Source organism: Rhinoderma darwinii (genome assembly GCF_050947455.1).
Source record: "Rhinoderma darwinii isolate aRhiDar2 chromosome 5 unlocalized genomic scaffold, aRhiDar2.hap1 SUPER_5_unloc_42, whole genome shotgun sequence".
Classification (NCBI taxonomy): Eukaryota; Metazoa; Chordata; class Amphibia; order Anura; family Rhinodermatidae; genus Rhinoderma; species Rhinoderma darwinii.
Window position 1 is genome coordinate 472,597 of NW_027461801.1, and position 27,678 is coordinate 500,274.

At 48.0% G+C, this 27,678-nt stretch overlaps 15 non-coding genes across 15 annotated transcripts; all 15 read left to right on the forward strand.

Moving 5' to 3' along the window:
* Positions 1 to 4,180: 4,180 nt before the first annotated feature.
* On the forward strand, positions 4,181 to 4,371 carry LOC142693239 (U2 spliceosomal RNA). The gene has a single exon (XR_012861601.1). It is a non-coding gene; the product is annotated as a U2 spliceosomal RNA (small nuclear RNA).
* Positions 4,372 to 5,655: 1,284 nt separating this feature from the next.
* LOC142693240 (U2 spliceosomal RNA) lies at positions 5,656 to 5,846 on the forward strand. The gene has a single exon (XR_012861602.1). It is a non-coding gene; the product is annotated as a U2 spliceosomal RNA (small nuclear RNA).
* Positions 5,847 to 7,142: 1,296 nt separating this feature from the next.
* On the forward strand, positions 7,143 to 7,333 carry LOC142693241 (U2 spliceosomal RNA). Its single transcript, XR_012861603.1, has one exon. It is a non-coding gene; the product is annotated as a U2 spliceosomal RNA (small nuclear RNA).
* Positions 7,334 to 8,601: 1,268 nt separating this feature from the next.
* LOC142693242 (U2 spliceosomal RNA) lies at positions 8,602 to 8,792 on the forward strand. The gene has a single exon (XR_012861604.1). It is a non-coding gene; the product is annotated as a U2 spliceosomal RNA (small nuclear RNA).
* Positions 8,793 to 10,818: 2,026 nt separating this feature from the next.
* Positions 10,819 to 11,009, forward strand: LOC142693243 (U2 spliceosomal RNA). The gene has a single exon (XR_012861605.1). It is a non-coding gene; the product is annotated as a U2 spliceosomal RNA (small nuclear RNA).
* Positions 11,010 to 12,301: 1,292 nt separating this feature from the next.
* On the forward strand, positions 12,302 to 12,492 carry LOC142693402 (U2 spliceosomal RNA). The gene has a single exon (XR_012861748.1). It is a non-coding gene; the product is annotated as a U2 spliceosomal RNA (small nuclear RNA).
* A 1,305-nt stretch (positions 12,493 to 13,797) lies between these two features.
* LOC142693403 (U2 spliceosomal RNA) lies at positions 13,798 to 13,988 on the forward strand. The gene has a single exon (XR_012861749.1). It is a non-coding gene; the product is annotated as a U2 spliceosomal RNA (small nuclear RNA).
* Positions 13,989 to 15,297: 1,309 nt separating this feature from the next.
* Positions 15,298 to 15,488, forward strand: LOC142693245 (U2 spliceosomal RNA). Its single transcript, XR_012861607.1, has one exon. It is a non-coding gene; the product is annotated as a U2 spliceosomal RNA (small nuclear RNA).
* Positions 15,489 to 16,788: 1,300 nt separating this feature from the next.
* On the forward strand, positions 16,789 to 16,979 carry LOC142693247 (U2 spliceosomal RNA). The gene has a single exon (XR_012861608.1). It is a non-coding gene; the product is annotated as a U2 spliceosomal RNA (small nuclear RNA).
* A 1,292-nt stretch (positions 16,980 to 18,271) lies between these two features.
* LOC142693248 (U2 spliceosomal RNA) lies at positions 18,272 to 18,462 on the forward strand. The gene has a single exon (XR_012861609.1). It is a non-coding gene; the product is annotated as a U2 spliceosomal RNA (small nuclear RNA).
* A 2,046-nt stretch (positions 18,463 to 20,508) lies between these two features.
* Positions 20,509 to 20,699, forward strand: LOC142693249 (U2 spliceosomal RNA). Its single transcript, XR_012861610.1, has one exon. It is a non-coding gene; the product is annotated as a U2 spliceosomal RNA (small nuclear RNA).
* Positions 20,700 to 22,003: 1,304 nt separating this feature from the next.
* On the forward strand, positions 22,004 to 22,194 carry LOC142693405 (U2 spliceosomal RNA). Its single transcript, XR_012861751.1, has one exon. It is a non-coding gene; the product is annotated as a U2 spliceosomal RNA (small nuclear RNA).
* Positions 22,195 to 23,495: 1,301 nt separating this feature from the next.
* Positions 23,496 to 23,686, forward strand: LOC142693250 (U2 spliceosomal RNA). Its single transcript, XR_012861611.1, has one exon. It is a non-coding gene; the product is annotated as a U2 spliceosomal RNA (small nuclear RNA).
* A 1,296-nt stretch (positions 23,687 to 24,982) lies between these two features.
* Positions 24,983 to 25,173, forward strand: LOC142693251 (U2 spliceosomal RNA). Its single transcript, XR_012861612.1, has one exon. It is a non-coding gene; the product is annotated as a U2 spliceosomal RNA (small nuclear RNA).
* Positions 25,174 to 26,465: 1,292 nt separating this feature from the next.
* LOC142693252 (U2 spliceosomal RNA) lies at positions 26,466 to 26,656 on the forward strand. The gene has a single exon (XR_012861613.1). It is a non-coding gene; the product is annotated as a U2 spliceosomal RNA (small nuclear RNA).
* Positions 26,657 to 27,678: the final 1,022 nt, after the last annotated feature.

Below are 27,678 nucleotides of genomic sequence, written 5' to 3' on the forward strand. Positions count from 1 at the left end.
GAGAATGTGGGCATTGCGCGGCTAAAATTAGCTAAAGAAGTGGAATTAGGAAGAATGGCAGGTCCATTCAGCGAGCCGCCGTATACGAATCTGCGAGTTTCCCCCCTTGGTTTAGTTCCAAAGAAGGAACGAGGAAAGTTTAGGCTGATTCATCACCTTTCTTTTCCTCGCGGTGGTTCTGTTAATGACGGTATTTCTAGGGCGGAGGCGGCGGTTTCGTATACGTCTTTTGATGTTGCAGTAAGGTTGGTACAGGCGGCTGGACAAGGGGCGTTGTTAGCCAAATCTGATATTGAAGCGGCCTTTCGTTTGCTGCCGGTTCATCCGGAGTGTTTTCACCTGCTGGGTTGTTGTTTAGACAAAGGGTTTTACGTGGATATGTGCCTTCCTATGGGTTGTTCAATATCATGCAGTTACTTTGAGATGTTTGCGTCATTTTTAGAGTGGGTAGTTCGTTTGGAGTCTGGTTGTGACTCGGTCATTCATTATCTGGATGATTTTCTTTTTGTGGGCCCGGGGGGGTCGGGGTTGTGCAGCACGTTGCTGAGAGTGTTTCGACAGGTGATGTCGCGTTTCGGGGTACCTATTTCCGAGGATAAGACGGAAGGTCCTGTAACGGTTTTGTCATTTTTGGGTATCGAAATAGATAGCGAGCGGATGATTTTTCGGTTGCCGGATGATAAATTGGCAAGGCTAGTGACGCAGGTTGACCAGGTCATGGGGTCGAAAAAAGTGACGTTAAAACAGTTACAGTCGTTAATGGGATTGCTGGTGTTTGCTTGTCGTATAATTCCAATGGGTCGTGTTTTTTCTAGGCGTTTGTCTTTAGCCACTAGAGGTATCTCGAAGCCAAATCATTTTATCCGGGTAACCTCTTGTATGAGGAAGGATTTGTTTGTCTGGCATTCCTTTTTGAGTTCGTTTAACGGGAGGTCGGTGTGTCAGGACGCTGAGTTGTCTAATGTAGATTTGGAATTATTTACGGATGCAGCCGGAAGTGATGGTTTTGGAGCAATTTTGGGCCGAAGTTGGTGTAGATCCCCTTGGCCCTTGCATTGGAGTGATTTGGGAGTCTTACGTAATTTAACGCTATTGGAATTGTTTCCTATTATAGTTGCAATAGAGTTATGGGGTAGCGTGATGGTGAACAAGAGGATTGTATTTTGGACAGACAACATGGCGGTGGTGCATGCGGTGAACGGGTTGTCGTCTAGTTCGTTGCCGGTATTAGCTTTATTAAGACGGTTGGTTTTGAAGTGTTTGCGTTTGAATGTGTGGTTTCGTGCAAAACATGTTCCGGGTGTCAGTAATGTGATGGCTGATGCTTTGTCTCGTTCACAGATGTCCCGGTTTCGGGAATTGCACCCGGCAGCTTTGGCAGAAGGGGTGTCCCCCCCCCCTTCACTTATGGGCCCTGGTCGAGGACAACTTATGAGACTGTTGAGGGGTTCGGTGGTACCGGCGACTTGGAAGAGTCATTGCAGAGCGTGGGATCGGTGGTTGGAGATTGCGGGGAATGACTTCCCATCACAGGAGGGGTGTCACCTGGACGTCACGTTAGCAAGTTTGGTACAAATACGTCAGGAAGGGGGTAGTGCGGCCACGGCGAGCAAGTTTTTAGCAGGAGTGGCCTTTATGTTAAAATTGTGGGGATGCAGAGATGTTACAAAAGAATTTGTAGTTCGGCAGTCTTTAAAAGGGTGGAAAAAAGAGGCGTGTTCAAGGGACACGAGGCGGCCAGTATCTTTTTCACTTTTGGGTCGGCTTCTAGCCGTTTTATGTTTTGTGTGTCGGGATGAATATGAAGTGTCCTTGTTCGGCGCGGCGTTTTCGTTGGCTTTCTTTGCCGCGTTACGGGTTAGTGAGCTGGTTCCGCACAGAGTAAGTGCGAGCGGTGGTCTTCTCGGATCGGATGTAGTAACGTTGGGAGATTCTCTCAGGGTCTGTGTGCGGAGGTCAAAGACTGATGTGGTAGGAAAGGGGGCTTGGCTGTCGATTGGGAGGATTGGGGGGCAGTATTGCCCGGTAAAATGGGTCCAGGAATTCGTGTTGGTCCGAGTGCCCGGGACTCAATTCTTGATCCATCAGGATGGATCCGCGATGTCGCGTTTTCAATTTGAGGCGATTTTTAAGGCCGGCTTGAGGTATCTAGGTTTGCCGCCGGGCGATTTTGGTACACATTCATTTAGGATAGGTGCGGCAACTGAGGCGGATGCCTTGGGTTTGGATTCAGCGGCTATCATGAGTCTGGGTAGATGGCGCTCTAATAGCTATAAGTCATATGTGCGACCTGATCTGGTTTTAAAGATGGTGTAAGCTGGAAGTTTTCATAAGAAAGTGTCGCCCCCTCCCCTTCCCCCCCCCCCTGTTTTCCTTCCTGTTACATGGAGTGTTATGTTAACCCTGCCGGTAATTTTCATTTGACCGGAATGTAGCTTAATTTCTTTGTTAGGGTTGCGGCGCCCCCAAGTGTGGATCTTGGGGCATTCGTATGTGCACTGGGCAGCGGTTCGAGCGGGTCGAAGGCCATTAGGTCCGAATTTGGGCCTCGCACAGGCCGACGTCCATTGGAGAGGTGTCCGGGGATTACGGTGGGTGCAGTTACTGCCAGAAGTAGTGGCAGTTACAAGGCACACGTACGGACCTGTTGTCCTAATCATCCATGCGGGTGGAAATTATATCGGCCAAGTGAAAATGGCGGAGTTATTGTCAATCATACGAACTGATTTGGCGCGTTTTCGGGATCTGTTCGCCCGTTGCGTGATAGTTTGGTCCGAAATAGTGGCGCGCACGGTGTGGCGAGGAGCGAGGAATATGGCAGCGTTGGAGAGAGTGCGCAGGTTAATTAATGTGCGGGTGTCGCGGTTCATTCGCTCTATAGGGGGGATCGGGTTGCGACACCAATCCCTGGAGGGGGATAATGCAGATCTGCTGGCGCCGGATGGAGTGCATCTGAATGATATCGGGCTCGATATCTTTTTACTGGATCTCTTGGATGGTGCCGAGAGAGGGTTGGCGTTGCTTGGTGGGGGTGGTCGGGGGACTGAGTAGGTTTCTCAGTTCCCCCTTCTTGGCGGAAAGTACGGCAGATGAAGACGGAGGTAGCACCCTACATGCCTGATGGAGACAGGGAGCATCGGCATTTCAGGAGGAGAGAAAATAAATAAATATATATATGTCTTCATGCCGATGGTTGTAAATAATAATAAAGCTGTGGCCACTTCCACATTTGCATAAAGAAGGTGTTGGTGTGTTAATTCAAAGAAGGATGGTTAAGGTCCTGGGCAGGTAAAGTGGATAATGGGTCCTTGCAGTCTTGTAGACACTGAAGCGCCTAGGGAGAGTGTCAGGGACTGCAAGGGGTTAAGAAAGGATGGAACGGTTTAAAATAATGCCCAGGATCAGGATTGGTCAACAAGGGGTAAGAGGGGCGTGGTTAAGAAGATATAGGGCAGAGGTTTGGAGCAGGAAGCCCTCTTACCTTCAAGCTGCAGTGGAAGAAACACCCGCCCTCCCTCCCCTGGTGGTTTTGGTTTTGTTTTTAAAAAAAAAAATTTTTCTACGGTTATATTCTTGTTCTGGCGTTTTTCTGGTTTTTTCGTAGATGTCACAGCTGGCGGAAAGTACGGCAGATGAAGACGGAGGTAGCACCCTACATGCCTGATGGAGACAGGGAGCATCGGCATTTCAGGAGGAGAGAAAATAAATAAATATATATATGTCTTCATGCCGATGGTTGTAAATAATAATAAAGCTGTGGCCACTTCCACATTTGCATAAAGAAGGTGTTGGTGTGTTAATTCAAAGAAGGATGGTTAAGGTCCTGGGCAGGTAAAGTGGATAATGGGTCCTTGCAGTCCAAGGTGTGAAGGAACAAGGGGTGGCTGTGGGCATGCACTTGCTGCCGCTGCCAGTGTTTATCTGCATGGCAGCAGGGCATTTGGGCGTTGCCAGGAAGGCGTTTTTATGTAGATTCCTCCTCTTTCAGCACTGCATTGTGGTGCAAGCAAAAGAAGCAAATCCTGTCTGGCTTCCTCTCCGGCCTTTATTCACCTCCCGTGTAGCTGTGAGTGTGTGAGCCTGCAGGGCCCCATGGAATTGCCTAGAAGTAGGCTGAATCGCTGCAAGGGCTGAACAGCAGTATCGGGCAGGCTCGGGCAACGCGCGGCCCGTTCGGGTTATCGCTTCTCGGCCTTTTGGCTAAGATCAAGTGTAGTATCTGTTCTTATCAGTTTAATATCTGATACGTCCCCTATCTGGGGACCATATATTAAATGGATTTTTAGAACAGGGAGATGGAAATAGAGCTTGCTCTGTCCACTCCACGCATTGACCTGGTATTGCAGTATTTCCAGGACCGGTGCACCCTTTCCTTATGTGTTGACTAAAAGCAGATTCCAAAAGTGTTTTTTGTCTTTGCTATTGTTTCTGTCTTTCTGAAGGGATCTCCCCTTTTAATCCCATTATTTCAACACCTGTTGGACAATGCATGAGTGATAATGAGCTCATTGATTAAATGCAATTAATGAATAGATTGCCACCTCTTGTTGTGTGTCGTCTGTGTTTCTGTGTTTCCGGCATTTCACATTGGAACACCTCATTCACCTTCCTTGTCTTCTCTCCGCCCTCCCTTTTAGGTAAGTTAAAGAGCTGCACCTGAGCCAGCCACTGATTGATTGATTGATTGATTGATTGATTGATTGATTGATTGATTGATGCAGCACAACAGTCAAATAGTGGAGTGGAGTAGGGGAACAGCAAACAGCCAATAAAGCAGCCCGCCCGCTCGCCTGCCCGCCACAATGGACCTACCTGTGTACACTAGATGGATGTGATGGAATGTACTGTCGTCCCTACATTTCAAGAAGAAGTAAGAATTGCAGTTGCAACAAAGCCTTGCTTGCCTACAAAGAGAGCAGCAATTTGGATTTGTTACTATGTTACCTAGAAGAATAACAAACTGTGCAAGGATGGAGGTTGTAGGAGCAAGGAGAAGTTGTCTGTAAAGTTGGTGGATGCCTATTTTCCATTTTGCAGTCCCTTGTCTCCCTCTTGTGGCCTCCTGGAGGCAACTAGCTGTGCAAAAAAAAGACAGCCTGGCGGCCGGCTGTTGCAGTGTTGCCCTCTCAGGCAACACTGAGTGACTGACTGAGCCTCACCGTCTTATATAAAGTTCAGACGGAACTTTGCACGTGTCATAGTGGAGCCCTCAGGATTCCAGAGCCAGCTTTCTGACATCATAATGGGGCCTCAGAGATAAAAGCCTGGGCCCAGGCAGTGTTGGTCAGTGCTGCTCAGCAGGCAGCACTGGACTGGACTGGATTACAGCTGATACAAGGTGTGAAGGAACAAGGGGTGGCTGTGGGCATGCACTTGCTGCCGCTGCCAGTGTTTATCTGCATGGCAGCAGGGCATTTGGGCGTTGCCAGGAAGGCGTTTTTATGTAGATTCCTCCTCTTTCAGCACTGCATTGTGGTGCAAGCAAAAGAAGCAAATCCTGTCTGGCTTCCTCTCCGGCCTTTATTCACCTCCCGTGTAGCTGTGAGTGTGTGAGCCTGCAGGGCCCCATGGAATTGCCTAGAAGTAGGCTGAATCGCTGCAAGGGCTGAACAGCAGTATCGGGCAGGCTCGGGCAACGCGCGGCCCGTTCGGGTTATCGCTTCTCGGCCTTTTGGCTAAGATCAAGTGTAGTATCTGTTCTTATCAGTTTAATATCTGATACGTCCCCTATCTGGGGACCATATATTAAATGGATTTTTAGAACAGGGAGATGGAAATAGAGCTTGCTCTGTCCACTCCACGCATTGACCTGGTATTGCAGTATTTCCAGGACCGGTGCACCCTTTCCTTATGTGTTGACTAAAAGCAGATTCCAAAAGTGTTTTTTGTCTTTGCTATTGTTTCTGTCTTTCTGAAGGGATCTCCCCTTTTAATCCCATTATTTCAACACCTGTTGGACAATGCATGAGTGATAATGAGCTCATTGATTAAATGCAATTAATGAATAGATTGCCACCTCTTGTTGTGTGTCGTCTGTGTTTCTGTGTTTCCGGCATTTCACATTGGAACACCTCATTCACCTTCCTTGTCTTCTCTCCGCCCTCCCTTTTAGGTAAGTTAAAGAGCTGCACCTGAGCCAGCCACTGATTGATTGATTGATTGATTGATTGATTGATTGATTGATTGATTGATTGATTGATTGATGCAGCACAACAGTCAAATAGTGGAGTGGAGTAGGGGAACAGCAAACAGCCAATAAAGCAGCCCGCCCGCTCGCCTGCCCGCCACAATGGACCTACCTGTGTACACTAGATGGATGTGATGGAATGTACTGTCGTCCCTACATTTCAAGAAGAAGTAAGAATTGCAGTTGCAACAAAGCCTTGCTTGCCTACAAAGAGAGCAGCAATTTGGATTTGTTACTATGTTACCTAGAAGAATAACAAACTGTGCAAGGATGGAGGTTGTAGGAGCAAGGAGAAGTTGTCTGTAAAGTTGGTGGATGCCTATTTTCCATTTTGCAGTCCCTTGTCTCCCTCTTGTGGCCTCCTGGAGGCAACTAGCTGTGCAAAAAAAAGACAGCCTGGCGGCCGGCTGTTGCAGTGTTGCCCTCTCAGGCAACACTGAGTGACTGACTGAGCCTCACCGTCTTATATAAAGTTCAGACGGAACTTTGCACGTGTCATAGTGGAGCCCTCAGGATTCCAGAGCCAGCTTTCTGACATCATAATGGGGCCTCAGAGATAAAAGCCTGGGCCCAGGCAGTGTTGGTCAGTGCTGCTCAGCAGGCAGCACTGGACTGGACTGGATTACAGCTGATACAAGGTGTGAAGGAACAAGGGGTGGCTGTGGGCATGCACTTGCTGCCGCTGCCAGTGTTTATCTGCATGGCAGCAGGGCATTTGGGCGTTGCCAGGAAGGCGTTTTTATGTAGATTCCTCCTCTTTCAGCACTGCATTGTGGTGCAAGCAAAAGAAGCAAATCCTGTCTGGCTTCCTCTCCGGCCTTTATTCACCTCCCGTGTAGCTGTGAGTGTGTGAGCCTGCAGGGCCCCATGGAATTGCCTAGAAGTAGGCTGAATCGCTGCAAGGGCTGAACAGCAGTATCGGGCAGGCTCGGGCAACGCGCGGCCCGTTCGGGTTATCGCTTCTCGGCCTTTTGGCTAAGATCAAGTGTAGTATCTGTTCTTATCAGTTTAATATCTGATACGTCCCCTATCTGGGGACCATATATTAAATGGATTTTTAGAACAGGGAGATGGAAATAGAGCTTGCTCTGTCCACTCCACGCATTGACCTGGTATTGCAGTATTTCCAGGACCGGTGCACCCTTTCCTTATGTGTTGACTAAAAGCAGATTCCAAAAGTGTTTTTTGTCTTTGCTATTGTTTCTGTCTTTCTGAAGGGATCTCCCCTTTTAATCCCAATATTTCAACACCTGTTGGACAATGCATGAGTGATAATGAGCTCATTGATTAAATGCAATTAATGAATAGATTGCCACCTCTTGTTGTGTGTCGTCTGTGTTTCTGTGTTTCCGGCATTTCACATTGGAACACCTCATTCACCTTCCTTGTCTTCTCTCCGCCCTCCCTTTTAGGTAAGTTAAAGAGCTGCACCTGAGCCAGCCACTGATTGATTGATTGATTGATTGATTGATTGATGCAGCACAACAGTCAAATAGTGGAGTGGAGTAGGGGAACAGCAAACAGCCAATAAAGCAGCCCGCCCGCTCGCCTGCCCGCCACAATGGACCTACCTGTGTACACTAGATGGATGTGATGGAATGTACTGTCGTCCCTACATTTCAAGAAGAAGTAAGAATTGCAGTTGAAACAAAGCCTTGCTTGCCTACAAAGAGAGCAGCAATTTGGATTTGTTACTATGTTACCTAGAAGAATAACAAACTGTGCAAGGATGGAGGTTGTAGGAGCAAGGAGAAGTTGTCTGTAAAGTTGGTGGATGCCTATTTTCCATTTTGCAGTCCCTTGTCTCCCTCTTGTGGCCTCCTGGAGGCAACTAGCTGTGCAAAAAAAAGACAGCCTGGCGGCCGGCTGTTGCAGTGTTGCCCTCTCAGGCAACACTGAGTGACTGACTGAGCCTCACCGTCTTATATAAAGTTCAGACGGAACTTTGCACGTGTCATAGTGGAGCCCTCAGGATTCCAGAGCCAGCTTTCTGACATCATAATGGGGCCTCAGAGATAAAAGCCTGGGCCCAGGCAGTGTTGGTCAGTGCTGCTCAGCAGGCAGCACTGGACTGGACTGGATTACAGCTGATACAAGGTGTGAAGGAACAAGGGGTGGCTGTGGGCATGCACTTGCTGCCGCTGCCAGTGTTTATCTGCATGGCAGCAGGGCATTTGGGCGTTGCCAGGAAGGCGTTTTTATGTAGATTCCTCCTCTTTCAGCACTGCATTGTGGTGCAAGCAAAAGAAGCAAATCCTGTCTGGCTTCCTCTCCGGCCTTTATTCACCTCCCGTGTAGCTGTGAGTGTGTGAGCCTGCAGGGCCCCATGGAATTGCCTAGAAGTAGGCTGAATCGCTGCAAGGGCTGAACAGCAGTATCGGGCAGGCTCGGGCAACGCGCGGCCCGTTCGGGTTATCGCTTCTCGGCCTTTTGGCTAAGATCAAGTGTAGTATCTGTTCTTATCAGTTTAATATCTGATACGTCCCCTATCTGGGGACCATATATTAAATGGATTTTTAGAACAGGGAGATGGAAATAGAGCTTGCTCTGTCCACTCCACGCATTGACCTGGTATTGCAGTATTTCCAGGACCGGTGCACCCTTTCCTTATGTGTTGACTAAAAGCAGATTCCAAAAGTGTTTTTTGTCTTTGCTATTGTTTCTGTCTTTCTGAAGGGATCTCCCCTTTTAATCCCATTATTTCAACACCTGTTGGACAATGCATGAGTGATAATGAGCTCATTGATTAAATGCAATTAATGAATAGATTGCCACCTCTTGTTGTGTGTCGTCTGTGTTTCTGTGTTTCCGGCATTTCACATTGGAACACCTCATTCACCTTCCTTGTCTTCTCTCCGCCCTCCCTTTTAGGTAAGTTAAAGAGCTGCACCTGAGCCAGCCACTGATTGATTGATTGATTGATTGATTGATTGATTGATTGATTGATTGATTGATGCAGCACAACAGTCAAATAGTGGAGTGGAGTAGGGGAACAGCAAACAGCCAATAAAGCAGCCCGCCCGCTCGCCTGCCCGCCACAATGGACCTACCTGTGTACACTAGATGGATGTGATGGAATGTACTGTCGTCCCTACATTTCAAGAAGAAGTAAGAATTGCAGTTGCAACAAAGCCTTGCTTGCCTACAAAGAGAGCAGCAATTTGGATTTGTTACTATGTTACCTAGAAGAATAACAAACTGTGCAAGGATGGAGGTTGTAGGAGCAAGGAGAAGTTGTCTGTAAAGTTGGTGGATGCCTATTTTCCATTTTGCAGTCCCTTGTCTCCCTCTTGTGGCCTCCTGGAGGCAACTAGCTGTGCAAAAAAAAGACAGCCTGGCGGCCGGCTGTTGCAGTGTTGCCCTCTCAGGCAACACTGAGTGACTGACTGAGCCTCACCGTCTTATATAAAGTTCAGACGGAACTTTGCACGTGTCATAGTGGAGCCCTCAGGATTCCAGAGCCAGCTTTCTGACATCATAATGGGGCCTCAGAGATAAAAGCCTGGGCCCAGGCAGTGTTGGTCAGTGCTGCTCAGCAGGCAGCACTGGACTGGACTGGATTACAGCTGATACAAGGTGTGAAGGAACAAGGGCCGCCCTCCCTTTTAGGTAAGTTAAAGAGCTGCACCTGAGCCAGCCACTGATTGATTGATTGATTGATTGATTGATTGATTGATTGATTGATTGATGCAGCACAACAGTCAAATAGTGGAGTGGAGTAGGGGAACAGCAAACAGCCAATAAAGCAGCCCGCCCGCTCGCCTGCCCGCCACAATGGACCTACCTGTGTACACTAGATGGATGTGATGGAATGTACTGTCGTCCCTACATTTCAAGAAGAAGTAAGAATTGCAGTTGCAACAAAGCCTTGCTTGCCTACAAAGAGAGCAGCAATTTGGATTTGTTACTATGTTACCTAGAAGAATAACAAACTGTGCAAGGATGGAGGTTGTAGGAGCAAGGAGAAGTTGTCTGTAAAGTTGGTGGATGCCTATTTTCCATTTTGCAGTCCCTTGTCTCCCTCTTGTGGCCTCCTGGAGGCAACTAGCTGTGCAAAAAAAAGACAGCCTGGCGGCCGGCTGTTGCAGTGTTGCCCTCTCAGGCAACACTGAGTGACTGACTGAGCCTCACCGTCTTATATAAAGTTCAGACGGAACTTTGCACGTGTCATAGTGGAGCCCTCAGGATTCCAGAGCCAGCTTTCTGACATCATAATGGGGCCTCAGAGATAAAAGCCTGGGCCCAGGCAGTGTTGGTCAGTGCTGCTCAGCAGGCAGGCAGCACTGGACTGGACTGGATTACAGCTGATACAAGGTGTGAAGGAACAAGGGGTGGCTGTGGGCATGCACTTGCTGCCGCTGCCAGTGTTTATCTGCATGGCAGCAGGGCATTTGGGCGTTGCCAGGAAGGCGTTTTTATGTAGATTCCTCCTCTTTCAGCACTGCATTGTGGTGCAAGCAAAAGAAGCAAATCCTGTCTGGCTTCCTCTCCGGCCTTTATTCACCTCCCGTGTAGCTGTGAGTGTGTGAGCCTGCAGGGCCCCATGGAATTGCCTAGAAGTAGGCTGAATCGCTGCAAGGGCTGAACAGCAGTATCGGGCAGGCTCGGGCAACGCGCGGCCCGTTCGGGTTATCGCTTCTCGGCCTTTTGGCTAAGATCAAGTGTAGTATCTGTTCTTATCAGTTTAATATCTGATACGTCCCCTATCTGGGGACCATATATTAAATGGATTTTTAGAACAGGGAGATGGAAATAGAGCTTGCTCTGTCCACTCCACGCATTGACCTGGTATTGCAGTATTTCCAGGACCGGTGCACCCTTTCCTTATGTGTTGACTAAAAGCAGATTCCAAAAGTGTTTTTTGTCTTTGCTATTGTTTCTGTCTTTCTGAAGGGATCTCCCCTTTTAATCCCATTATTTCAACACCTGTTGGACAATGCATGAGTGATAATGAGCTCATTGATTAAATGCAATTAATGAATAGATTGCCACCTCTTGTTGTGTGTCGTCTGTGTTTCTGTGTTTCCGGCATTTCACATTGGAACACCTCATTCACCTTCCTTGTCTTCTCTCCGCCCTCCCTTTTAGGTAAGTTAAAGAGCTGCACCTGAGCCAGCCACTGATTGATTGATTGATTGATTGATTGATTGATTGATTGATTGATTGATTGATTGATGCAGCACAACAGTCAAATAGTGGAGTGGAGTAGGGGAACAGCAAACAGCCAATAAAGCAGCCCGCCCGCTCGCCTGCCCGCCACAATGGACCTACCTGTGTACACTAGATGGATGTGATGGAATGTACTGTCGTCCCTACATTTCAAGAAGAAGTAAGAATTGCAGTTGCAACAAAGCCTTGCTTGCCTACAAAGAGAGCAGCAATTTGGATTTGTTACTATGTTACCTAGAAGAATAACAAACTGTGCAAGGATGGAGGTTGTAGGAGCAAGGAGAAGTTGTCTGTAAAGTTGGTGGATGCCTATTTTCCATTTTGCAGTCCCTTGTCTCCCTCTTGTGGCCTCCTGGAGGCAACTAGCTGTGCAAAAAAAAGACAGCCTGGCGGCCGGCTGTTGCAGTGTTGCCCTCTCAGGCAACACTGAGTGACTGACTGAGCCTCACCGTCTTATATAAAGTTCAGACGGAACTTTGCACGTGTCATAGTGGAGCCCTCAGGATTCCAGAGCCAGCTTTCTGACATCATAATGGGGCCTCAGAGATAAAAGCCTGGGCCCAGGCAGTGTTGGTCAGTGCTGCTCAGCAGGCAGCACCGGACTGGACTGGATTACAGCTGATACAAGGTGTGAAGGAACAAGGGGTGGCTGTGGGCATGCACTTGCTGCCGCTGCCAGTGTTTATCTGCATGGCAGCAGGGCATTTGGGCGTTGCCAGGAAGGCGTTTTTATGTAGATTCCTCCTCTTTCAGCACTGCATTGTGGTGCAAGCAAAAGAAGCAAATCCTGTCTGGCTTCCTCTCCGGCCTTTATTCACCTCCCGTGTAGCTGTGAGTGTGTGAGCCTGCAGGGCCCCATGGAATTGCCTAGAAGTAGGCTGAATCGCTGCAAGGGCTGAACAGCAGTATCGGGCAGGCTCGGGCAACGCGCGGCCCGTTCGGGTTATCGCTTCTCGGCCTTTTGGCTAAGATCAAGTGTAGTATCTGATCTTATCAGTTTAATATCTGATACGTCCCCTATCTGGGGACCATATATTAAATGGATTTTTAGAACAGGGAGATGGAAATAGAGCTTGCTCTGTCCACTCCACGCATTGACCTGGTATTGCAGTATTTCCAGGACCGGTGCACCCTTTCCTTATGTGTTGACTAAAAGCAGATTCCAAAAGTGTTTTTTGTCTTTGCTATTGTTTCTGTCTTTCTGAAGGGATCTCCCCTTTTAATCCCATTATTTCAACACCTGTTGGACAATGCATGAGTGATAATGAGCTCATTGATTAAATGCAATTAATGAATAGATTGCCACCTCTTGTTGTGTGTCGTCTGTGTTTCTGTGTTTCCGGCATTTCACATTGGAACACCTCATTCACCTTCCTTGTCTTCTCTCCGCCCTCCCTTTTAGGTAAGTTAAAGAGCTGCACCTGAGCCAGCCACTGATTGATTGATTGATTGATTGATTGATTGATTGATTGATTGATTGATGCAGCACAACAGTCAAATAGTGGAGTGGAGTAGGGGAACAGCAAACAGCCAATAAAGCAGCCCGCCCGCTCGCCTGCCCGCCACAATGGACCTACCTGTGTACACTAGATGGATGTGATGGAATGTACTGTCGTCCCTACATTTCAAGAAGAAGTAAGAATTGCAGTTGCAACAAAGCCTTGCTTGCCTACAAAGAGAGCAGCAATTTGGATTTGTTACTATGTTACCTAGAAGAATAACAAACTGTGCAAGGATGGAGGTTGTTGGAGCAAGGATGGAGGTTGTTGGAGCAAGGAGAAGTTGTCTGTAAAGTTGGTGGATGCCTATTTTCCATTTTGCAGTCCCTTGTCTCCCTCTTGTGGCCTCCTGGAGGCAACTAGCTGTGCAAAAAAAAGACAGCCTGGCGGCCGGCTGTTGCAGTGTTGCCCTCTCAGGCAACACTGAGTGACTGACTGAGCCTCACCGTCTTATATAAAGTTCAGACGGAACTTTGCACGTGTCATAGTGGAGCCCTCAGGATTCCAGAGCCAGCTTTCTGACATCATAATGGGGCCTCAGAGATAAAAGCCTGGGCCCAGGCAGTGTTGGTCAGTGCTGCTCAGCAGGCAGCACCGGACTGGACTGGATTACAGCTGATACAAGGTGTGAAGGAACAAGGGGTGGCTGTGGGCATGCACTTGCTGCCGCTGCCAGTGTTTATCTGCATGGCAGCAGGGCATTTGGGCGTTGCCAGGAAGGCGTTTTTATGTAGATTCCTCCTCTTTCAGCACTGCATTGTGGTGCAAGCAAAAGAAGCAAATCCTGTCTGGCTTCCTCTCCGGCCTTTATTCACCTCCCGTGTAGCTGTGAGTGTGTGAGCCTGCAGGGCCCCATGGAATTGCCTAGAAGTAGGCTGAATCGCTGCAAGGGCTGAACAGCAGTATCGGGCAGGCTCGGGCAACGCGCGGCCCGTTCGGGTTATCGCTTCTCGGCCTTTTGGCTAAGATCAAGTGTAGTATCTGATCTTATCAGTTTAATATCTGATACGTCCCCTATCTGGGGACCATATATTAAATGGATTTTTAGAACAGGGAGATGGAAATAGAGCTTGCTCTGTCCACTCCACGCATTGACCTGGTATTGCAGTATTTCCAGGACCGGTGCACCCTTTCCTTATGTGTTGACTAAAAGCAGATTCCAAAAGTGTTTTTTGTCTTTGCTATTGTTTCTGTCTTTCTGAAGGGATCTCCCCTTTTAATCCCATTATTTCAACACCTGTTGGACAATGCATGAGTGATAATGAGCTCATTGATTAAATGCAATTAATGAATAGATTGCCACCTCTTGTTGTGTGTCGTCTGTGTTTCTGTGTTTCCGGCATTTCACATTGGAACACCTCATTCACCTTCCTTGTCTTCTCTCCGCCCTCCCTTTTAGGTAAGTTAAAGAGCTGCACCTGAGCCAGCCACTGATTGATTGATTGATTGATTGATTGATTGATTGATTGATTGATTGATTGATGCAGCACAACAGTCAAATAGTGGAGTGGAGTAGGGGAACAGCAAACAGCCAATAAAGCAGCCCGCCCGCTCGCCTGCCCGCCACAATGGACCTACCTGTGTACACTAGATGGATGTGATGGAATGTACTGTCGTCCCTACATTTCAAGAAGAAGTAAGAATTGCAGTTGCAACAAAGCCTTGCTTGCCTACAAAGAGAGCAGCAATTTGGATTTGTTACTATGTTACCTAGAAGAATAACAAACTGTGCAAGGATGGAGGTTGTTGGAGCAAGGATGGAGGTTGTTGGAGCAAGGAGAAGTTGTCTGTAAAGTTGGTGGATGCCTATTTTCCATTTTGCAGTCCCTTGTCTCCCTCTTGTGGCCTCCTGGAGGCAACTAGCTGTGCAAAAAAAAGACAGCCTGGCGGCCGGCTGTTGCAGTGTTGCCCTCTCAGGCAACACTGAGTGACTGACTGAGCCTCACCGTCTTATATAAAGTTCAGACGGAACTTTGCACGTGTCATAGTGGAGCCCTCAGGATTCCAGAGCCAGCTTTCTGACATCATAATGGGGCCTCAGAGATAAAAGCCTGGGCCCAGGCAGTGTTGGTCAGTGCTGCTCAGCAGGCAGCACTGGACTGGACTGGATTACAGCTGATACAAGGTGTGAAGGAACAAGGGGTGGCTGTGGGCATGCACTTGCTGCCGCTGCCAGTGTTTATCTGCATGGCAGCAGGGCATTTGGGCGTTGCCAGGAAGGCGTTTTTATGTAGATTCCTCCTCTTTCAGCACTGCATTGTGGTGCAAGCAAAAGAAGCAAATCCTGTCTGGCTTCCTCTCCGGCCTTTATTCACCTCCCGTGTAGCTGTGAGTGTGTGAGCCTGCAGGGCCCCATGGAATTGCCTAGAAGTAGGCTGAATCGCTGCAAGGGCTGAACAGCAGTATCGGGCAGGATCGGGCAACGCGCGGCCCGTTCGGGTTATCGCTTCTCGGCCTTTTGGCTAAGATCAAGTGTAGTATCTGTTCTTATCAGTTTAATATCTGATACGTCCCCTATCTGGGGACCATATATTAAATGGATTTTTAGAACAGGGAGATGGAAATAGAGCTTGCTCTGTCCACTCCACGCATTGACCTGGTATTGCAGTATTTCCAGGACCGGTGCACCCTTTCCTTATGTGTTGACTAAAAGCAGATTCCAAAAGTGTTTTTTGTCTTTGCTATTGTTTCTGTCTTTCTGAAGGGATCTCCCCTTTTAATCCCATTATTTCAACACCTGTTGGACAATGCATGAGTGATAATGAGCTCATTGATTAAATGCAATTAATGAATAGATTGCCACCTCTTGTTGTGTGTCGTCTGTGTTTCTGTGTTTCCGGCATTTCACATTGGAACACCTCATTCACCTTCCTTGTCTTCTCTCCGCCCTCCCTTTTAGGTAAGTTAAAGAGCTGCACCTGAGCCAGCCACTGATTGATTGATTGATTGATTGATTGATTGATTGATTGATTGATTGATTGATTGATTGATTGATGCAGCACAACAGTCAAATAGTGGAGTGGAGTAGGGGAACAGCAAACAGCCAATAAAGCAGCCCGCCCGCTCGCCTGCCCGCCACAATGGACCTACCTGTGTACACTAGATGGATGTGATGGAATGTACTGTCGTCCCTACATTTCAAGAAGAAGTAAGAATTGCAGTTGCAACAAAGCCTTGCTTGCCTACAAAGAGAGCAGCAATTTGGATTTGTTACTATGTTACCTAGAAGAATAACAAACTGTGCAAGGATGGAGGTTGTAGGAGCAAGGAGAAGTTGTCTGTAAAGTTGGTGGATGCCTATTTTCCATTTTGCAGTCCCTTGTCTCCCTCTTGTGGCCTCCTGGAGGCAACTAGCTGTGCAAAAAAAAGACAGCCTGGCGGCCGGCTGTTGCAGTGTTGCCCTCTCAGGCAACACTGAGTGACTGACTGAGCCTCACCGTCTTATATAAAGTTCAGACGGAACTTTGCACGTGTCATAGTGGAGCCCTCAGGATTCCAGAGCCAGCTTTCTGACATCATAATGGGGCCTCAGAGATAAAAGCCTGGGCCCAGGCAGTGTTGGTCAGTGCTGCTCAGCAGGCAGCACTGGACTGGACTGGATTACAGCTGATACAAGGTGTGAAGGAACAAGGGGTGGCTGTGGGCATGCACTTGCTGCCGCTGCCAGTGTTTATCTGCATGGCAGCAGGGCATTTGGGCGTTGCCAGGAAGGCGTTTTTATGTAGATTCCTCCTCTTTCAGCACTGCATTGTGGTGCAAGCAAAAGAAGCAAATCCTGTCTGGCTTCCTCTCCGGCCTTTATTCACCTCCCGTGTAGCTGTGAGTGTGTGAGCCTGCAGGGCCCCATGGAATTGCCTAGAAGTAGGCTGAATCGCTGCAAGGGCTAAACAGCAGTATCGGGCAGGCTCGGGCAACGCGCGGCCCGTTCGGGTTATCGCTTCTCGGCCTTTTGGCTAAGATCAAGTGTAGTATCTGTTCTTATCAGTTTAATATCTGATACGTCCCCTATCTGGGGACCATATATTAAATGGATTTTTAGAACAGGGAGATGGAAATAGAGCTTGCTCTGTCCACTCCACGCATTGACCTGGTATTGCAGTATTTCCAGGACCGGTGCACCCTTTCCTTATGTGTTGACTAAAAGCAGATTCCAAAAGTGTTTTTTGTCTTTGCTATTGTTTCTGTCTTTCTGAAGGGATCTCCCCTTTTAATCCCATTATTTCAACACCTGTTGGACAATGCATGAGTGATAATGAGCTCATTGATTAAATGCAATTAATGAATAGATTGCCACCTCTTGTTGTGTGTCGTCTGTGTTTCTGTGTTTCCGGCATTTCACATTGGAACACCTCATTCACCTTCCTTGTCTTCTCTCCGCCCTCCCTTTTAGGTAAGTTAAAGAGCTGCACCTGAGCCAGCCACTGATTGATTGATTGATTGATTGATTGATTGATTGATTGATTGATTGATTGATTGATGCAGCACAACAGTCAAATAGTGGAGTGGAGTAGGGGAACAGCAAACAGCCAATAAAGCAGCCCGCCCGCTCGCCTGCCCGCCACAATGGACCTACCTGTGTACACTAGATGGATGTGATGGAATGTACTGTCGTCCCTACATTTCAAGAAGAAGTAAGAATTGCAGTTGCAACAAAGCCTTGCTTGCCTACAAAGAGAGCAGCAATTTGGATTTGTTACTATGTTACCTAGAAGAATAACAAACTGTGCAAGGATGGAGGTTGTAGGAGCAAGGAGAAGTTGTCTGTAAAGTTGGTGGATGCCTATTTTCCATTTTGCAGTCCCTTGTCTCCCTCTTGTGGCCTCCTGGAGGCAACTAGCTGTGCAAAAAAAAGACAGCCTGGCGGCCGGCTGTTGCAGTGTTGCCCTCTCAGGCAACACTGAGTGACTGACTGAGCCTCACCGTCTTATATAAAGTTCAGACGGAACTTTGCACGTGTCATAGTGGAGCCCTCAGGATTCCAGAGCCAGCTTTCTGACATCATAATGGGGCCTCAGAGATAAAAGCCTGGGCCCAGGCAGTGTTGGTCAGTGCTGCTCAGCAGGCAGCACTGGACTGGACTGGATTACAGCTGATACAAGGTGTGAAGGAACAAGGGGTGGCTGTGGGCATGCACTTGCTGCCGCTGCCAGTGTTTATCTGCATGGCAGCAGGGCATTTGGGCGTTGCCAGGAAGGCGTTTTTATGTAGATTCCTCCTCTTTCAGCACTGCATTGTGGTGCAAGCAAAAGAAGCAAATCCTGTCTGGCTTCCTCTCCGGCCTTTATTCACCTCCCGTGTAGCTGTGAGTGTGTGAGCCTGCAGGGCCCCATGGAATTGCCTAGAAGTAGGCTGAATCGCTGCAAGGGCTGAACAGCAGTATCGGGCAGGCTCGGGCAACGCGCGGCCCGTTCGGGTTATCGCTTCTCGGCCTTTTGGCTAAGATCAAGTGTAGTATCTGTTCTTATCAGTTTAATATCTGATACGTCCCCTATCTGGGGACCATATATTAAATGGATTTTTAGAACAGGGAGATGGAAATAGAGCTTGCTCTGTCCACTCCACGCATTGACCTGGTATTGCAGTATTTCCAGGACCGGTGCACCCTTTCCTTATGTGTTGACTAAAAGCAGATTCCAAAAGTGTTTTTTGTCTTTGCTATTGTTTCTGTCTTTCTGAAGGGATCTCCCCTTTTAATCCCATTATTTCAACACCTGTTGGACAATGCATGAGTGATAATGAGCTCATTGATTAAATGCAATTAATGAATAGATTGCCACCTCTTGTTGTGTGTCGTCTGTGTTTCTGTGTTTCCGGCATTTCACATTGGAACACCTCATTCACCTTCCTTGTCTTCTCTCCGCCCTCCCTTTTAGGTAAGTTAAAGAGCTGCACCTGAGCCAGCCACTGATTGATTGATTGATTGATTGATTGATTGATTGATTGATTGATTGATTGATTGATGCAGCACAACAGTCAAATAGTGGAGTGGAGTAGGGGAACAGCAAACAGCCAATAAAGCAGCCCGCCCGCTCGCCTGCCCGCCACAATGGACCTACCTGTGTACACTAGATGGATGTGATGGAATGTACTGTCGTCCCTACATTTCAAGAAGAAGTAAGAATTGCAGTTGCAACAAAGCCTTGCTTGCCTACAAAGAGAGCAGCAATTTGGATTTGTTACTATGTTACCTAGAAGAATAACAAACTGTGCAAGGATGGAGGTTGTAGGAGCAAGGAGAAGTTGTCTGTAAAGTTGGTGGATGCCTATTTTCCATTTTGCAGTCCCTTGTCTCCCTCTTGTGGCCTCCTGGAGGCAACTAGCTGTGCAAAAAAAAGACAGCCTGGCGGCCGGCTGTTGCAGTGTTGCCCTCTCAGGCAACACTGAGTGACTGACTGAGCCTCACCGTCTTATATAAAGTTCAGACGGAACTTTGCACGTGTCATAGTGGAGCCCTCAGGATTCCAGAGCCAGCTTTCTGACATCATAATGGGGCCTCAGAGATAAAAGCCTGGGCCCAGGCAGTGTTGGTCAGTGCTGCTCAGCAGGCAGCACTGGACTGGACTGGATTACAGCTGATACAAGGTGTGAAGGAACAAGGGCCGCCCTCCCTTTTAGGTAAGTTAAAGAGCTGCACCTGAGCCAGCCACTGATTGATTGATTGATTGATTGATTGATTGATTGATTGATTGATTGATTGATTGATTGATTGATTGATGCAGCACAACAGTCAAATAGTGGAGTGGAGTAGGGGAACAGCAAACAGCCAATAAAGCAGCCCGCCCGCTCGCCTGCCCGCCACAATGGACCTACCTGTGTACACTAGATGGATGTGATGGAATGTACTGTCGTCCCTACATTTCAAGAAGAAGTAAGAATTGCAGTTGCAACAAAGCCTTGCTTGCCTACAAAGAGAGCAGCAATTTGGATTTGTTACTATGTTACCTAGAAGAATAACAAACTGTGCAAGGATGGAGGTTGTAGGAGCAAGGAGAAGTTGTCTGTAAAGTTGGTGGATGCCTATTTTCCATTTTGCAGTCCCTTGTCTCCCTCTTGTGGCCTCCTGGAGGCAACTAGCTGTGCAAAAAAAAGACAGCCTGGCGGCCGGCTGTTGCAGTGTTGCCCTCTCAGGCAACACTGAGTGACTGACTGAGCCTCACCGTCTTATATAAAGTTCAGACGGAACTTTGCACGTGTCATAGTGGAGCCCTCAGGATTCCAGAGCCAGCTTTCTGACATCATAATGGGGCCTCAGAGATAAAAGCCTGGGCCCAGGCAGTGTTGGTCAGTGCTGCTCAGCAGGCAGCACTGGACTGGACTGGATTACAGCTGATACAAGGTGTGAAGGAACAAGGGGTGGCTGTGGGCATGCACTTGCTGCCGCTGCCAGTGTTTATCTGCATGGCAGCAGGGCATTTGGGCGTTGCCAGGAAGGCGTTTTTATGTAGATTCCTCCTCTTTCAGCACTGCATTGTGGTGCAAGCAAAAGAAGCAAATCCTGTCTGGCTTCCTCTCCGGCCTTTATTCACCTCCCGTGTAGCTGTGAGTGTGTGAGCCTGCAGGGCCCCATGGAATTGCCTAGAAGTAGGCTGAATCGCTGCAAGGGCTGAACAGCAGTATCGGGCAGGCTCGGGCAACGCGCGGCCCGTTCGGGTTATCGCTTCTCGGCCTTTTGGCTAAGATCAAGTGTAGTATCTGTTCTTATCAGTTTAATATCTGATACGTCCCCTATCTGGGGACCATATATTAAATGGATTTTTAGAACAGGGAGATGGAAATAGAGCTTGCTCTGTCCACTCCACGCATTGACCTGGTATTGCAGTATTTCCAGGACCGGTGCACCCTTTCCTTATGTGTTGACTAAAAGCAGATTCCAAAAGTGTTTTTTGTCTTTGCTATTGTTTCTGTCTTTCTGAAGGGATCTCCCCTTTTAATCCCATTATTTCAACACCTGTTGGACAATGCATGAGTGATAATGAGCTCATTGATTAAATGCAATTAATGAATAGATTGCCACCTCTTGTTGTGTGTCGTCTGTGTTTCTGTGTTTCCGGCATTTCACATTGGAACACCTCATTCACCTTCCTTGTCTTCTCTCCGCCCTCCCTTTTAGGTAAGTTAAAGAGCTGCACCTGAGCCAGCCACTGATTGATTGATTGATTGATTGATTGATTGATTGATTGATTGATTGATTGATTGATTGATTGATTGATGCAGCACAACAGTCAAATAGTGGAGTGGAGTAGGGGAACAGCAAACAGCCAATAAAGCAGCCCGCCCGCTCGCCTGCCCGCCACAATGGACCTACCTGTGTACACTAGATGGATGTGATGGAATGTACTGTCGTCCCTACATTTCAAGAAGAAGTAAGAATTGCAGTTGCAACAAAGCCTTGCTTGCCTACAAAGAGAGCAGCAATTTGGATTTGTTACTATGTTACCTAGAAGAATAACAAACTGTGCAAGGATGGAGGTTGTAGGAGCAAGGAGAAGTTGTCTGTAAAGTTGGTGGATGCCTATTTTCCATTTTGCAGTCCCTTGTCTCCCTCTTGTGGCCTCCTGGAGGCAACTAGCTGTGCAAAAAAAAGACAGCCTGGCGGCCGGCTGTTGCAGTGTTGCCCTCTCAGGCAACACTGAGTGACTGACTGAGCCTCACCGTCTTATATAAAGTTCAGACGGAACTTTGCACGTGTCATAGTGGAGCCCTCAGGATTCCAGAGCCAGCTTTCTGACATCATAATGGGGCCTCAGAGATAAAAGCCTGGGCCCAGGCAGTGTTGGTCAGTGCTGCTCAGCAGGCAGCACCGGACTGGACTGGATTACAGCTGATACAAGGTGTGAAGGAACAAGGGGTGGCTGTGGGCATGCACTTGCTGCCGCTGCCAGTGTTTATCTGCATGGCAGCAGGGCATTTGGGCGTTGCCAGGAAGGCGTTTTTATGTAGATTCCTCCTCTTTCAGCACTGCATTGTGGTGCAAGCAAAAGAAGCAAATCCTGTCTGGCTTCCTCTCCGGCCTTTATTCACCTCCCGTGTAGCTGTGAGTGTGTGAGCCTGCAGGGCCCCATGGAATTGCCTAGAAGTAGGCTGAATCGCTGCAAGGGCTGAACAGCAGTATCGGGCAGGCTCGGGCAACGCGCGGCCCGTTCGGGTTATCGCTTCTCGGCCTTTTGGCTAAGATCAAGTGTAGTATCTGATCTTATCAGTTTAATATCTGATACGTCCCCTATCTGGGGACCATATATTAAATGGATTTTTAGAACAGGGAGATGGAAATAGAGCTTGCTCTGTCCACTCCACGCATTGACCTGGTATTGCAGTATTTCCAGGACCGGTGCACCCTTTCCTTATGTGTTGACTAAAAGCAGATTCCAAAAGTGTTTTTTGTCTTTGCTATTGTTTCTGTCTTTCTGAAGGGATCTCCCCTTTTAATCCCATTATTTCAACACCTGTTGGACAATGCATGAGTGATAATGAGCTCATTGATTAAATGCAATTAATGAATAGATTGCCACCTCTTGTTGTGTGTCGTCTGTGTTTCTGTGTTTCCGGCATTTCACATTGGAACACCTCATTCACCTTCCTTGTCTTCTCTCCGCCCTCCCTTTTAGGTAAGTTAAAGAGCTGCACCTGAGCCAGCCACTGATTGATTGATTGATTGATTGATTGATTGATTGATTGATTGATGCAGCACAACAGTCAAATAGTGGAGTGGAGTAGGGGAACAGCAAACAGCCAATAAAGCAGCCCGCCCGCTCGCCTGCCCGCCACAATGGACCTACCTGTGTACACTAGATGGATGTGATGGAATGTACTGTCGTCCCTACATTTCAAGAAGAAGTAAGAATTGCAGTTGCAACAAAGCCTTGCTTGCCTACAAAGAGAGCAGCAATTTGGATTTGTTACTATGTTACCTAGAAGAATAACAAACTGTGCAAGGATGGAGGTTGTTGGAGCAAGGATGGAGGTTGTTGGAGCAAGGAGAAGTTGTCTGTAAAGTTGGTGGATGCCTATTTTCCATTTTGCAGTCCCTTGTCTCCCTCTTGTGGCCTCCTGGAGGCAACTAGCTGTGCAAAAAAAAGACAGCCTGGCGGCCGGCTGTTGCAGTGTTGCCCTCTCAGGCAACACTGAGTGACTGACTGAGCCTCACCGTCTTATATAAAGTTCAGACGGAACTTTGCACGTGTCATAGTGGAGCCCTCAGGATTCCAGAGCCAGCTTTCTGACATCATAATGGGGCCTCAGAGATAAAAGCCTGGGCCCAGGCAGTGTTGGTCAGTGCTGCTCAGCAGGCAGCACTGGACTGGACTGGATTACAGCTGATACAAGGTGTGAAGGAACAAGGGGTGGCTGTGGGCATGCACTTGCTGCCGCTGCCAGTGTTTATCTGCATGGCAGCAGGGCATTTGGGCGTTGCCAGGAAGGCGTTTTTATGTAGATTCCTCCTCTTTCAGCACTGCATTGTGGTGCAAGCAAAAGAAGCAAATCCTGTCTGGCTTCCTCTCCGGCCTTTATTCACCTCCCGTGTAGCTGTGAGTGTGTGAGCCTGCAGGGCCCCATGGAATTGCCTAGAAGTAGGCTGAATCGCTGCAAGGGCTGAACAGCAGTATCGGGCAGGATCGGGCAACGCGCGGCCCGTTCGGGTTATCGCTTCTCGGCCTTTTGGCTAAGATCAAGTGTAGTATCTGTTCTTATCAGTTTAATATCTGATACGTCCCCTATCTGGGGACCATATATTAAATGGATTTTTAGAACAGGGAGATGGAAATAGAGCTTGCTCTGTCCACTCCACGCATTGACCTGGTATTGCAGTATTTCCAGGACCGGTGCACCCTTTCCTTATGTGTTGACTAAAAGCAGATTCCAAAAGTGTTTTTTGTCTTTGCTATTGTTTCTGTCTTTCTGAAGGGATCTCCCCTTTTAATCCCATTATTTCAACACCTGTTGGACAATGCATGAGTGATAATGAGCTCATTGATTAAATGCAATTAATGAATAGATTGCCACCTCTTGTTGTGTGTCGTCTGTGTTTCTGTGTTTCCGGCATTTCACATTGGAACACCTCATTCACCTTCCTTGTCTTCTCTCCGCCCTCCCTTTTAGGTAAGTTAAAGAGCTGCACCTGAGCCAGCCACTGATTGATTGATTGATTGATTGATTGATTGATTGATTGATTGATTGATTGATTGATTGATGCAGCACAACAGTCAAATAGTGGAGTGGAGTAGGGGAACAGCAAACAGCCAATAAAGCAGCCCGCCCGCTCGCCTGCCCGCCACAATGGACCTACCTGTGTACACTAGATGGATGTGATGGAATGTACTGTCGTCCCTACATTTCAAGAAGAAGTAAGAATTGCAGTTGCAACAAAGCCTTGCTTGCCTACAAAGAGAGCAGCAATTTGGATTTGTTACTATGTTACCTAGAAGAATAACAAACTGTGCAAGGATGGAGGTTGTAGGAGCAAGGAGAAGTTGTCTGTAAAGTTGGTGGATGCCTATTTTCCATTTTGCAGTCCCTTGTCTCCCTCTTGTGGCCTCCTGGAGGCAACTAGCTGTGCAAAAAAAAGACAGCCTGGCGGCCGGCTGTTGCAGTGTTGCCCTCTCAGGCAACACTGAGTGACTGACTGAGCCTCACCGTCTTATATAAAGTTCAGACGGAACTTTGCACGTGTCATAGTGGAGCCCTCAGGATTCCAGAGCCAGCTTTCTGACATCATAATGGGGCCTCAGAGATAAAAGCCTGGGCCCAGGCAGTGTTGGTCAGTGCTGCTCAGCAGGCAGCACTGGACTGGACTGGATTACAGCTGATACAAGGTGTGAAGGAACAAGGGGTGGCTGTGGGCATGCACTTGCTGCCGCTGCCAGTGTTTATCTGCATGGCAGCAGGGCATTTGGGCGTTGCCAGGAAGGCGTTTTTATGTAGATTCCTCCTCTTTCAGCACTGCATTGTGGTGCAAGCAAAAGAAGCAAATCCTGTCTGGCTTCCTCTCCGGCCTTTATTCACCTCCCGTGTAGCTGTGAGTGTGTGAGCCTGCAGGGCCCCATGGAATTGCCTAGAAGTAGGCTGAATCGCTGCAAGGGCTAAACAGCAGTATCGGGCAGGCTCGGGCAACGCGCGGCCCGTTCGGGTTATCGCTTCTCGGCCTTTTGGCTAAGATCAAGTGTAGTATCTGTTCTTATCAGTTTAATATCTGATACGTCCCCTATCTGGGGACCATATATTAAATGGATTTTTAGAACAGGGAGATGGAAATAGAGCTTGCTCTGTCCACTCCACGCATTGACCTGGTATTGCAGTATTTCCAGGACCGGTGCACCCTTTCCTTATGTGTTGACTAAAAGCAGATTCCAAAAGTGTTTTTTGTCTTTGCTATTGTTTCTGTCTTTCTGAAGGGATCTCCCCTTTTAATCCCATTATTTCAACACCTGTTGGACAATGCATGAGTGATAATGAGCTCATTGATTAAATGCAATTAATGAATAGATTGCCACCTCTTGTTGTGTGTCGTCTGTGTTTCTGTGTTTCCGGCATTTCACATTGGAACACCTCATTCACCTTCCTTGTCTTCTCTCCGCCCTCCCTTTTAGGTAAGTTAAAGAGCTGCACCTGAGCCAGCCACTGATTGATTGATTGATTGATTGATTGATTGATTGATTGATTGATTGATTGATTGATGCAGCACAACAGTCAAATAGTGGAGTGGAGTAGGGGAACAGCAAACAGCCAATAAAGCAGCCCGCCCGCTCGCCTGCCCGCCACAATGGACCTACCTGTGTACACTAGATGGATGTGATGGAATGTACTGTCGTCCCTACATTTCAAGAAGAAGTAAGAATTGCAGTTGCAACAAAGCCTTGCTTGCCTACAAAGAGAGCAGCAATTTGGATTTGTTACTATGTTACCTAGAAGAATAACAAACTGTGCAAGGATGGAGGTTGTAGGAGCAAGGAGAAGTTGTCTGTAAAGTTGATGGATGCCTATTTTCCATTTTGCAGTCCCTTGTCTCCCTCTTGTGGCCTCCTGGAGGCAACTAGCTGTGCAAAAAAAAGACAGCCTGGCGGCCGGCTGTTGCAGTGTTGCCCTCTCAGGCAACACTGAGTGACTGACTGAGCCTCACCGTCTTATATAAAGTTCAGACGGAACTTTGCACGTGTCATAGTGGAGCCCTCAGGATTCCAGAGCCAGCTTTCTGACATCATAATGGGGCCTCAGAGATAAAAGCCTGGGCCCAGGCAGTGTTGGTCAGTGCTGCTCAGCAGGCAGCACTGGACTGGACTGGATTACAGCTGATACAAGGTGTGAAGGAACAAGGGGTGGCTGTGGGCATGCACTTGCTGCCGCTGCCAGTGTTTATCTGCATGGCAGCAGGGCATTTGGGCGTTGCCAGGAAGGCGTTTTTATGTAGATTCCTCCTCTTTCAGCACTGCATTGTGGTGCAAGCAAAAGAAGCAAATCCTGTCTGGCTTCCTCTCCGGCCTTTATTCACCTCCCGTGTAGCTGTGAGTGTGTGAGCCTGCAGGGCCCCATGGAATTGCCTAGAAGTAGGCTGAATCGCTGCAAGGGCTGAACAGCAGTATCGGGCAGGCTCGGGCAACGCGCGGCCCGTTCGGGTTATCGCTTCTCGGCCTTTTGGCTAAGATCAAGTGTAGTATCTGTTCTTATCAGTTTAATATCTGATACGTCCCCTATCTGGGGACCATATATTAAATGGATTTTTAGAACAGGGAGATGGAAATAGAGCTTGCTCTGTCCACTCCACGCATTGACCTGGTATTGCAGTATTTCCAGGACCGGTGCACCCTTTCCTTATGTGTTGACTAAAAGCAGATTCCAAAAGTGTTTTTTGTCTTTGCTATTGTTTCTGTCTTTCTGAAGGGATCTCCCCTTTTAATCCCATTATTTCAACACCTGTTGGACAATGCATGAGTGATAATGAGCTCATTGATTAAATGCAATTAATGAATAGATTGCCACCTCTTGTTGTGTGTCGTCTGTGTTTCTGTGTTTCCGGCATTTCACATTGGAACACCTCATTCACCTTCCTTGTCTTCTCTCCGCCCTCCCTTTTAGGTAAGTTAAAGAGCTGCACCTGAGCCAGCCACTGATTGATTGATTGATTGATTGATTGATTGATTGATTGATTGATTGATTGATTGATGCAGCACAACAGTCAAATAGTGGAGTGGAGTAGGGGAACAGCAAACAGCCAATAAAGCAGCCCGCCCGCTCGCCTGCCCGCCACAATGGACCTACCTGTGTACACTAGATGGATGTGATGGAATGTACTGTCGTCCCTACATTTCAAGAAGAAGTAAGAATTGCAGTTGCAACAAAGCCTTGCTTGCCTACAAAGAGAGCAGCAATTTGGATTTGTTACTATGTTACCTAGAAGAATAACAAACTGTGCAAGGATGGAGGTTGTAGGAGCAAGGAGAAGTTGTCTGTAAAGTTGGTGGATGCCTATTTTCCATTTTGCAGTCCCTTGTCTCCCTCTTGTGGCCTCCTGGAGGCAACTAGCTGTGCAAAAAAAAGACAGCCTGGCGGCCGGCTGTTGCAGTGTTGCCCTCTCAGGCAACACTGAGTGACTGACTGAGCCTCACCGTCTTATATAAAGTTCAGACGGAACTTTGCACGTGTCATAGTGGAGCCCTCAGGATTCCAGAGCCAGCTTTCTGACATCATAATGGGGCCTCAGAGATAAAAGCCTGGGCCCAGGCAGTGTTGGTCAGTGCTGCTCAGCAGGCAGCACTGGACTGGACTGGATTACAGCTGATACAAGGTGTGAAGGAACAAGGGGTGGCTGTGGGCATGCACTTGCTGCCGCTG